At 39.7% G+C, this 12,736-nt stretch overlaps 1 long non-coding RNA gene across 2 annotated transcripts; it reads left to right on the top strand.

Annotated features, from left to right (window-relative positions):
• The first annotated feature begins 469 nt into the window (after positions 1–469).
• On the top strand, positions 470–11,203 carry LOC148351640 (uncharacterized). 2 transcript variants are annotated; one of them, XR_015852883.1, is made up of 4 exons: positions 470–693; positions 5,207–5,500; positions 9,088–9,194; positions 9,620–11,203. It is a non-coding gene; the product is annotated as an uncharacterized LOC148351640 (long non-coding RNA). The 2 variants fall into 2 exon arrangements; XR_015852882.1 differs by lacking the exons at positions 9,088–9,194; positions 9,620–11,203 and having other exon boundaries at positions 5,207–5,833.
• Positions 11,204–12,736: the final 1,533 nt, after the last annotated feature.

Here is a 12,736-nt window from a genome sequence, read left to right as displayed (position 1 = left end):
CTGAGGGAGAGAGAGAGTGTGTGGGAGAGAGAGAGTGAGAGAGCAAGAGTTAAAAAGGGAGAGAGATAGAGTGAAAGAGAAAGGGTGAGAGAGAGAGAAAGAGAGAGACAGAGAGAGAGAGAGAGAGAGAGAGAGAGATAGAACGAGAGAGGGATGAGAGAGCGACAGAGAGAGGGAGATGTGGGTGAAGAGGGACAGAAAGATAGAGTTACAAGGGGAAGGGAGAGAGAGAAACCGAGAGAGTGTATGAGGGAGAGAGAGACAGAGAGAGAGAGAAGGGAGGCAGAGAGATACAGTGAAAGTTGGAGAGAGGGAGAGAGAGAGAGAGAGAGAGAGAGTAGGAGAGAGAGAAAGAGAAATCTTTCCAGATTCTCTCGGACTGCATACTGCTGCTCTCTAGTGGTCACAAGAAAATGCTGCAGTGAGAATAGAGCGCGTCACGTGACTGTTCTACATGCATGCACCTCAAATCACACAACACGCCAAATTAGAAGAAAGGAAGCCTTCTTTTGGACAGAATGATGCTTTTCACTCTATTTGATTCACACACACTTCCTGTTTCCCCTCGAACCATCAATCAATCAAAAAAGAAAACAATGCTAGGAAAGAGATCTGCAACCCCCCCCAAAACAGCCAACACAGGTGACCCGTCTTGATGACATGAGATGTCCAGGAGTCTCCAATCTTTTTCAAGTAGGAAGCTAATTTTTGTTATTAATTAACGCAAAGCGCACTTGGTTTGATATGCATTTCTAAAATGGCAACTTCGCTACAAGGCTTGCTAAATAGGTAGCTTTAAGTTAGCTAGAAAGGTAAATGGATAAAAAACTGAAAGGGAGCTAGATAACCAGCTAAAAAGGTATAAAGCCAACTAAACAGCCGGATATAAAGCTAACAGCTACATGTTAAAATCTAGATAGCTAGCTAGAAAGGAGCCCAAAACTTAGCTCGATAACTCACGAATATGGTCAAATGGCTGCTAGATAGCATACAAAAATGTAAAATGTATCTCACTACATAGCTTGCTAAATAGCTAGGAAGATGGGTAGCTAGAAAGCTAGCTAAAAAGGTAAAAAGCCAACTAAACAGCCAGATATAAAGCTAACAGCTACATGCTAACATCTAGATAGTTAGCTAGAAAGGAGGACAAAATTTAGCTCGATAACTAGCAAAAATGGTCAAATGATAGCTAGATCGCATACAAAAAATATAAAATGTATCTCACTACATAGCTTGCTGAATAGCTAGGAAGATAGGTAGCTCGATATCTAGCATAAAAGTTAAAAGGCCAGCTAATCAGCCAGATATAAAGCTAACAGCTACATGCTAACATCTAGATAGTTAGCTAGAAAGGAGGACAACATTTTGCTCGATAATTAGCAAAAATAGTCAAATGTTAGCTAGATAACATACAAAAAATGTAAAATGTATCTCACTACATAGCTTGCTAAATAGCTAGCTAGCTAAAAAGGTAAAACGTCAACTAAATAGTCAGATAGAAGGCTAAAAACTATAGCTTGCTAGAAAGGAGGCAAAAATTTAGCTTGCAAAAAAATTGAGTTAAGTTTGTTGTATTTCTTGTAAGAAAATCAACAAAAAAATGTTTTTTTATATACACGAGTAGATTCTCATTCTATTCTTTTATTGAATCATTTGAAATAATCGTCAATACTGGAATCGAGTTTTTTATGACCATGAAGCCCGCAAATTCATTAAAATCTAAAATTATCATTATATCAACATATTATTACCAGGTTAATTATTTAAAAAATAGGGTTAAACAGACTGAGTCAACCAATAAAAAGTTTTCACAAGGAAATCACAATGACCCAGCACTGGTGAGTTACTTTCAGAACAGCTTGGCGGGCACCTCAACTGTCCTTAAGGGGCACCCACGGTCACCACGTTGGAGACCCCTAGCCAAGATTGTCCCAATTGTCACTTTGTGTGCCCACTCAAAAATACTTCTAAAGAAATACAACAAAAATACTACACAATAACTACAAAACTAAATATCAAATATAGTGCTTAAAAACAGGGACCTTATATATTATTTTGCTTTCATTCTAAAAAATAAAAAAAATGTATAAAATTACTACAAAAATACTACTAGAGTAAGACTATATTATGAAATACTACTACAGAATTATTTACTCCAAAAATACCACTAAGGAAATACTTCAAGAATACTACTAAAACATTGCTTTGGAAATGCATCAATTATCCTTCTACTGAAATACTAAAAAAAAACAATACACAATACTTTATTATATTAAAAATAAAAGCTACTAGAGAAATATTACTACAAAAACACTAATACAAGAGGTTTACAACAAAAATACTACAAATGACACCTATAGCTATACTACAAAATTGTTCCTATGGAAATATCACTAAAATACTACAAAGATAAAACTACAGTAACACTGTACTACAAAAATACTACAGATATACAATAAACATTCTTATATGGACATACTTCAAAATGCAAAAGAGATGGTACAAAATTACTAAAACAATAATACTACAGTAATACTACCAAAATACTATGATCATAAAACTACTGTATTAATACAAAAATACCACAAAAATACCACATATATACAACAATCATTCTTATATGGAAATACTATAAAATACAACAGAGATAGTACAAAAATTCAAAGAAAATACTACAGTGATACTACAAAAAACTATAATCATAAAACTATTGTAATAATACAAAAATACTACAAAATACTTAAGCTATACAACAAACATTCTTATATGCAAATACTATAAAATACAACAGAGATGGTACAAAAATACCAATGAAAATAATACTGCAGTAATACTACAAAATACTGTAATCATAAAACTATTGTATTAATACAAAAATACTACAGATATACAACTAACATTCTTATATGGACATACTTCAAAATACAACAGAGATGGTACAAAAATACAATAAAAAACATAATACTACAGTAATACTACAAAAAAACTATAATCATAAAACGAATGTAATAATACAAAAATACCACAAAACATACTTAAGCTATACAACAAACATTCTTGTACAACAGAGATAGTACAAAAATACAAAAAAAAAACATACTACAATAATACTACAAAAATACTATAATCATAAAACTACTGTAATAGTACAAAAATACTACAAAAATATAACAGATATACAGCAAACATTCATATATGGAAATACTATAAATTACAACAGAGATAGTACAAAGATACTAAAATAATAATACTACAGTAATACTACAAAAATACTATAATCCTAAAACTGTTTTCATAATCAAAAAAATACTATGAAAATACTACAGATATACGACGAAAAAAATCTACTTTCAAAATACAACAAAAGTACTACAGAAATACTAAAAAATACTACTATGGAAATACTACATCAAATCATTTCAGAAATACAGCAAACATATTATTAAAATAAAACTACAGTAACAAATAAACCGAACTTCGATAAAGATCCGAATTCAGAAATACTAAATAACTACAGTAATACTTCAAAACTAAGTAACAAATGAAGCGCTTAAAACAGGGACCCAGTATACTATTTTGGGGGCCACAGAAGCTGCACTGACATATTTTGATCGATAGAGGGCAGAACGACACAGTTATCACACGATGAGAGTTTCTTTGAGGTCAAAAACAAGTAAATATGTTCCGCATATGTGCAGTTTAGAATCATATAAAGTGCTATATAAACTAATATAAACTACTCAAAGACGCCAAGTGACTCAGAAAACTTTGTGTTTTATTATCCATGCTTTGATGTCTCAAGTACAAAACCCCTTGAAGTGTTTCGGTCTTGCCGCGGACTACGTGTGTAATATTTAGCGCCCCCTAGTGCTTAGAGAATGGACGTTGATTTAAATAATAAGCAAAAAACAATCATGAACATCATATAAGCGTGCATTTAAAAAAATACTCATGAGTCGAGAAATTTGTATTTATTTTAGATAAGATGATGTTTACATGATTGTCCGCCATCTTGCTGCTATGAGTAAAAATAACAATAGCCTGTCTTTTTTTGTTTTTCCTCCTGTTTTTTCTTTTTCCATTTTTTTTCATTTTCCCCTTCTTATTTCGTGCTATCTTCTTTTTTCTATCGTTCTCTTGGATCAGAGGATGGCGTAATAATAGTCTTTGAGACTCCTTGAGATTAGAGGCTGTACAAATAAACATGACTTGACTTCTTCTTATTTTTCTTTTTTTCTTTCCCTTTCTAGTATACCCCTTTTCTTCTTCCTTTCTCTTTTTTCACCCCTTCTTTTTTCTGGCTTTCTTCTTTTCCTCTCCAGCCTTTTTAATTTTCTTTTTTATTTTTTCATCATTTTCTCTCCTTCTTTTTGCAAACATTTTTAATTTCCCCCTATTCTTTCCCTATTGTTCTTTTCACTTGTTTTTATTTTTGTATTTTCTTTTTCTTTTTTAAACCTTTCTTGTTTCCTGCTTCCTTCTTTTTCTGTTTTTTTTTCTCAAATTGTTTTTTTATCATTTTCTCTTTTCTCTTTTTTCCATTTTTTTTTTTTTTTTTTTTTTTTTTCCCCATTATTCTTTCCCTATCCCTCTTTTTCTTTTCCCGCATTGTCCTTTTTTATCTTTTCACTTGTTTTTTTTTTAATTATTTTTTCACTTTTTCTTCTTTTTTACCTCTTTTTTTCTGGCTTTCTTATTTATCTGTTTTCTGTTTTCTTTTCTCTTATCGCTTTTCATTATTTTTCTTTTCTTTTTTTGCTTTTTCCCCAAGTTATTTTTATTTCTTCCTTTTTTCTTTACCTTTTACATAATTTCCCATTTTTTCCCATTTTATTTATTTTTTCCCCCTTTTCCTCTTTTCACTTGTTTAGATATTTTCCCTTTTTCTTCTTTTTTGCCCCTTCTTTTTTCTGGCTTTCTTCTTTTTCTGTTTTCTTTTTTTCTGTTTTCCTTTTTTTTCTCTGATTGTTTTTTTCATCGTTTTTTCTTTTCTTTTTTTCTTTTTTTTCCCTGAGTTATCTTTATTTCTTCCTTTTTTCTTTTCTTCTTTTTCCCTTTTGTTTTTTTTTTTTTCATAAAAAAATTCATTTTACTTAAGTTTTTTTTTCTTCTCCACAACTTACTGACCAAAAACATGTGCGTTAGAATGTAGCAGTTCGGTTACTTGTTTGTATCCTCACTTGCGCTTTTTCCCATTTGTTCTCAGTTGCAGAAGCCAATACAGCAACATATAGGATTCCAATGTTCCACACTGTCCCTTTAAAGTCGACCTATTTTAAAGTTGACAGTCAACATGGGCGCCCTGCCACAAAGGCTGTGTGCTTGCATGTGTGTGCAACCCAGTGTCAAAGTTGGTTATGGGGGCAGACTTGCTGGAGCCTCTTCATGAAGACCGGTTGGACCCACCTTGAGCCGAGGCCACAAGGAAGACAAAGGGGAGCAAGATGGGAGTAAACACTCCAAAAAGAGAGCAAAACCTGGATTCCCATGTGGCCTTTAGGTTTGTACTGGTGCTCCAAGGCCAAGAACGGTGTCCTACGTGGCCCAAGACGTTCGTTGTGAACACAAACTGGCAGCCAACACACACACATCTGGATTCCTCATATGACATGCAGTCAGCAGCCATGTTTTTAAGAGCACCGATGGAGCGTAAGGACCTTGACCAGGCTTTAGTAACCAGGCTTAGTGGATTTTAAAAGGCAAAGGAGCTTTGTTACTCTCTGCCGCCATCTTCTGGCTTGTGTCATCTTTGCAGCCTCAGTCAGCTCATTCATGATGCACCTTCAAGTACATGTATTTCTTAGACACGCTCGAATAAACTCTTTTTTTGGTATCTTTTTGGGGGTTTCGGTTGGAGTTTAGAATCTATTAAAAGTGGGCCATTTCTTACTTTCACCATTTTCATGCTACACTGACAGGGACAAGCATGACGTCACTCTCCAGCACTCCATCCAGCTCCGCTAAAAGTAAGAGAATCAGATAGGCGCAGTGGAAAATAACGCATAAGGGCTCTTTGAACTCAGTTGGGCATTGTTAACACATATTTAATGGAGAAAATATTCCACTGTCATCTCCAGTTTACAGAGAGACCCGTGTTAGTGTTATCAGGCCCAAAATTTAATTTTGGAGGGACAAAATTTATAATATAATCCTGCGGTTATTCCAGGGTAGTGGATCCCAGAACCTACGCCAAGTAGCGTCGCACCTTCATAAAAGCCCCTAAGGGACAGACTTACTCAAAAATGAAGTCCCTACCTGACTGAGACCAATAAAATAACAACTAAAGATCTACAATAAAAACCCAGAACACAGAATTGCAGTTGATTGAATGATCTTTATTGTCATTCTATAAAGTTCAACGCAGTTGGAGGGCTTCTCCTTTCAGTGCCAGAAACCGATTTAGAGAGCAGATGACTAGCTGCATGCTAGCATTGGGTAACCTTGGAATGAGCCAAGTCTCTGTGATGATTAAAATACAGCCGTCTCGAATAATGCGTGTTTAATTGATGCAGTTATTTTGAATCTAACAAGCCGCTTCAAGTTAACAGTCACCATGCTTCCTAGTTCGTTTTGGGTGGAGACACTGACTTGACAGCGGCGCCTGCCCCGCAGTTTGACAGCATGCACCGGCCTATCACAGTCGCGCACGCAGACAGTCACACCCACTCAACATATAACGTCTTCCTTAAGCTGCCCCTGTGATTTCATTTGCTGTGTGCTGTCTTTCAGAACACAATGCACGATCGGCTGGGAAGGATTTTATATTTTATACGATTAAATACAAGTTACATTTATCGATTGCTATGAAGATTTTCACTGAGTGAGCTTCAGGTCTCGCCGTTCCAAATGCAGAATGTTTTGGCTGGGGAATTTTGATAACAGGCCAGACGCACAAGAACAGACATCGCGACACTCTTCTCCGAGATGATGGAGCCCACGTGGGGGGCTTTACGGGCCGAGGGAAAGGAAGATCAGGAAGATCGAGAGCGGAGGCTTGATGGAGACTCACGTGACACTAATTCGGCTCATTCGATGGAGTTCACTTAGTTAAATACTTTTAAGATATTAAATCTGCCCCTGTGTGGAAATGCCGGTCTCTTGTACATCTTTTCACATCAAGAAATGAGTGCGCATTGTTAGGAGAATGCAGGTTGTGTTTGGTTAATGGAGTCAGATAACTAATTCGAACAATTTGGTAAACGGTATATTTTTAATATTAAATTCCTAACAGCTGACACAATGACAGTAAAGACAAAGCAATACAATTCAGAATCCGTGACGCAGTGAACCAGTCTCGGGATAGTGGATGCCAGAACCGATACACGAAAAAGACACACATTCAAACTGCCCGTGCGCAACATATCCTCCACTCTCCCCTCCTCTTTTCGACGTCTTTGCGCGATACACAAGAGCTTGCACTCAAGTTACACGTCCAGGTTGAAGCTCTCGATTGCAGCCCGAGGCTGTCGGGAAGAGAAACGGCAAAAGGGGGCAAGGGAGCAAGAGGGATGGAGGGAGAGTAAATGGGGGGGGGGTGAAAAAAGAGGAGATGATGGAAGGAAGGTCCACAATAACAGTCTGTTTCCTGGCCTGTCGATGCCTGCAGCCTAACCTTAGCGCACCTGTCGCCGAGCCTCACAGTAGCCGGACAGTGATACGGGTCGGGCCTGGCGTTCGGGATGGTGATCTCATGCGCCACCTGCATCATGGTCCCGAGCCAGCTGGGCAGGGGCCGAGCCTGGATGCAAGCGCTTTGTTATATGAGAGGCCAGTTGAGAAGTGCCGTATTTCCCCCCCTATATGTTGCTCCAAGTCACCCGTTTGGCCAATAGACGTGGCGTTGGTAAGATACAAGGTTCGCAGTGGTGACTGTCTTTTGTCTGATATGAAAGGCCGTTTGAGAAGTAAGTCATATTTGCTCTCACACATGCACAACTGTACTGTCATACAGACACGGTTATTCAATTCACAATCATTACTGTAATCTCTCACATGTACTATTATACTCCCTCACACATACTTACACACACTACTGTAGTCTCTCACACTTACTACTATACTCTCACCCATACTACTACTATACTCTCTCACACGTACTACTATACTCTCATACACACTACAATGCACTCTCACCCATACCACTATACTCTCTCACACATACTACTATCCTCTTACACACACTACTGTACTCTCACACTTACCACTATACTCCCTCACACTTACTTCTATACTCTTACACGCACTACTGTACTCTCTCACACTTATTATCATTCTCTCACACAGAGTACTATACTCTCACACTTACTACTATTCTCTCTCACCCGTACTACTATACTCTCTCACACATACTACTATAATGTTACACATACAAGTATACCCTCTCACACATACTACTATACTCTCAAACATACTACTATCCTCTTACACACACTACTGTTCTCTCTCACACTTACCACTATACTCCCTCACACTTACTTCTGTACTCTTACACACACGACTACTCTCTCACGCTTATTATCATACTCTCTCACACAAAGTACTATACTCTCTCACGCTTACTACTATTCTCTCTCACCCGTACTACTATACTCTCTCACACATACTACTATACTCTCATACACACTACTATACACTCTCACCCATACGACTATACTCTCTCACACATACGACTATACTCTCTTACGCACAGTACTATACTCTCTCAAGTATACTACCATACTCTCTCACAGATACTACTATACGCTCCCACACACATTCTACACACACACTACTATATTGCTGACCATTTACATTTACATTCACTAGGTAATATGGGCCAAAGTAGGGTCTTATAGTCTTATAGCCCGACACATAGTAGGATGTGTATGAAAGCATAACAACAGTGTGTGTATGAGAGTATACTAGTAGACGGGAGAGTATACTACTGAGTGTGAAAGAGTATCGTAGTATTTGTGCATTGGTATGACAGTATGAGAGTATAGTTGTGCATGTGAGGGTCATACATACTGTTATATGTGAGAGCAAATATGATTTATTTCTCAAACGGTTTTTCATACTTTGTCAATATCCTTGCATGCCCTCCCCCAGGCAAACCCCTCGCACTTGGCGACCCCCGAGACCTCTCAATAAACCGGATGGCATGCGCCCGGGCTCTTATATGTGCCAGTGTCATTTTGCGCCACATCAGTAATTGGGTAAGTGTGTAATAAGGTTGGTCACGGGTATCTGAGAGCATGTGTTGCTTTTAAATACGACCCAAGCGGCAATTTGCAAAAGAACTGAAGAATTTGTGTTTATGACTTTGTGGGGGAGGACAATGTGAGAGCTTTTTGGAGTTTGCTCCAGGCTGAAAAAAAGGTTAGAACTTACTTAGATAGAGAGATAGATAGATACCACGAACTTAATTTGATAAATGGGATTTTGCAACCTCATCCGTTGTATAGTTGCTTATTTCAGGACATGGGTCGGCAAATTACCGCCTGGTGGACAAATGTAACCAAGATATGGCCGGTCAGGTGTTTGAATCCCATATACACCTTAAATCCCTGACTACGAGCCACTTTCATTTTAAATACTGCAGCTTACTGTACTAAGTGATTTATTCTCTATTATTTGGCAGGTTAAAACCAGAGGATTATTGGAGAACCACCCCCAAAACTGTCACGATTGTTGATTCAGGGCACCTGTGACCGCCCGATTGGCGCCAACAGCCCTGAGAGCTGATTGGTTCAGAGATTCCTTTTCAACCCCTGGCTTTCAAGAGGAAGCCGTCAGATCGTTGCGAACCTATGCTCCCAGCTAGGCAAGCTCATACCTTCCTTACCTGTTGCCGACCTGTTTTTGGACCCGTTTCTGCCCTGATATGCCATTCTAAAGCCTACTTACAACAAAGACAGTTAGTTCTTTGTTCCTTTATCCTTTATCTCTTTGTTTCCTTATCCTCACTGTAAATGTGGACTGGAGTCGTCCAATTTCGTTATCACACCATATCCCATTTTGTAACAATGACAATAAAGGCATATTGTATTCTATTCTATTCTATTCTATTCTATTCTATTCTATTCTATGCTATTTTGACCACCGACCTGTTTTGCCCTGTTTCCTGCCTGATACCTGTTGCCAACCTCTTTTCTGAACTTGATACCGCCCTTGCTCTCCCGTCCCGGCTAGTGACCAGTGACCCTGCTGCCTACAATTATCCTAGCTCAACACGGAAGTGCCACTTCCGCGTTCCAGCCACCTGCTAGCGTGTCCATTGATCATCGGATCGTGGAGCGGTATTTAAGCTCAACTTTCCAGAGAGAAAGGGAGAGATGACGGGCTGGTGAAGTGAACGCGCCAGTCCCTCAGGGGGATGTTTATTTGCATTTGGGCATCAATGTCAGGACCAGAATGCAGACAGGACCCACTTGCGTTACGTTTCTCTCAGTTTTACTGGGAAGAAAGGAAAGGATTGCACCCACGATCCGGTGATCGCTGGTCGCAGGAAGCAGATTGCTCTGAACGCAGAAGTGGGACTTCCGTGGCAAGCGATGGCGGTGTCAGGAACGGAAAACCGGGTCAGGAGCCGGGACAGGAGAGCAAAAAACGTGGTCGGGATCAGAAACGAGTCAAAAGCCAGGAGAGGGGAGTAGACGTGGTCAGGATCAAAAAACGTGTCAAAGCCGGGAAACAGACGAGAGCAAAAACAGGTGGGAGTAAGGGTTGAAAAAGCTTGCCTAGAGTACACTGAGGTTTGCAAACGGACTGACAACAAGTGACAGAAAGGAGTGGGTTAAATAGTGACAGGGAGCTTCGCATCAGTAATCATGACAATCAAAGGTTGCCGTGATATCCCCGTCACAGGGGGGCCACCCCTCCGAGGAGATCAGAACCCAGAGCTGGTACACGTCTTACCTTGCCAGAGCAGCCAGAAGAAGCAAGAGGGCATATCCTACTGGAATGACCTGGACCAAAACCCTGGTCGGTCCTGACCAGGTCTCAGCTCAACAAGCAGCTAGAGAATCTTGCCAAGTCAGCAGCCAAGCATGATCAAGATAGCAGCCAAACCGGTGGAACAAAGCCAGCGACCTAAGAGAAGCCTCAAGCCACCAGCAGTCAACCTCTGCTTCAACACCCTGCATCCAGTGGTCCTCGTACCAAGCCTACCAGGATTCCTCATCGCTCTACAGCCGAGTGGTGTGACGTAAAGGGGGAACTCTATCAAAATACAATATCGTTACACTCGAGCCAAAGTTGTTGTCTATCCAAATGTTGCCAGTTCAAGTTCTCAACTTCTAGTTGTCTTTGTTTTATTTTCTCATTGTTGATTTGGGTTCTATTCAAGCTTCTTCGGTAGATGACTAGTAAAAGAAAAGTCCATAAATCCAAGAGTGTGTGAGTGTCTTGATTAAAGTATTTTGAACAATCAAAATTGGTATTTTTTTTTACCTGAAGTATGTGTCCCCACCCTTCAGAATAACTATCTATCTATCTACCCTGGTCATATCCCTCGAGAGGGGTGACCGACAGCAAGACAGCACATACAAAAATCAAGAAAATAAAAGAAAATAAAAAGGGAAAAAGTAGCAAAAAAAACACACACAAAACTTTTTGGACCTTGGCCAAACCAAATGCCCAAACATCCAAACAAGTTAAGGGCCTCGACATCCAAGTTGGTCATGCTTTCGTCCCTCCAGATGAAACGGGACACGAGAAAGGGACCATGTGACTCGGGTCAGGGTGACACAACACACTCTTCAATTCAACAACAGGGCCGACAGCCCGACAGCTTTCACTGGTTTACCCCTGCCGCATCATACGGGTGCCCTGCCCATCCCTTAGAACGCATCCAAACATCCCATTATCCTTTCATCCCACTATCCTTTCAATAACTACACAAGGTTTTTCATCCGTTTTCCTGACATAATTATCTAAAAATGAATGTGGTGCTCCAAACAGGCGATACGAGTTTTCAAAAAAATAAACTCGACTCTTTAATTCAACGTGTCAATACATTTTTAGAATAATTTATTTACCTCCCGGGGGCAGCACGGCGGCGCAGTGGTTAGCGCATGTGCGGCATAGTTCATGTCTTGGGAACCTCCTGCGTGGGTTCAAATCCAGCTCCAGACTTCCTGTGCGGAGTTTGTATGTTCTCCCCGTGCTTGCGTGGGTTTCCTCCGGGCACTCCGGTTTCCTCCCACATTCTAAAAACATGCATTTCAGGTGGATTGGCCGGACGAAATTGTCCCTAGATGTGAATGAGCGAGTGAGTTGTCTGTCCCCGTGTACCCTGCGATTGGTTGGCAACCAGTTCAGGGTGTCCCCTGCCCACTGCCCGATGATTGCTGGGATGGGGTCCAGCACCCCCGCGACCCTACTGAGGATAAGCGGTGTGGCTGATGAGATTAGATTTACCTCCCATATTCACTACACATTCATTTTTTAAAAAAAGGGATAAAACAAAAGTATGACATCATGTTTACTTAGTTATTTCCTTCTGTCCTCTTGTGGTCACGGGTGAGTTGGAGCTCATTGAAGGCACACCCCTGAACCATTTTCTTCACTCTTGCACGCAACTTAAATTCATCAGTGAACCCAACGTGCAACAGTTGGGCAAATCTCGTGCTAAACCCAAGAAAGCATAAATGAAACATAAAACTACCCATGGTATCTCAGAGATGCAGGTTTTGCATTAGCTATTTTAGGGCTTTTGTGAGGACTCCGTCAAAAACAACAAGTGGAGCATTCAAAC

This window comes from Urocampus carinirostris, chromosome 15, assembly GCF_059441175.1.
Source record: "Urocampus carinirostris isolate Australia breed hairy pipefish chromosome 15, RoL_Ucar_1.0, whole genome shotgun sequence".
Taxonomy (NCBI): Eukaryota; Metazoa; Chordata; class Actinopteri; order Syngnathiformes; family Syngnathidae; genus Urocampus; species Urocampus carinirostris.
This window is presented reverse-complemented; position numbering and strand designations above follow the sequence as displayed.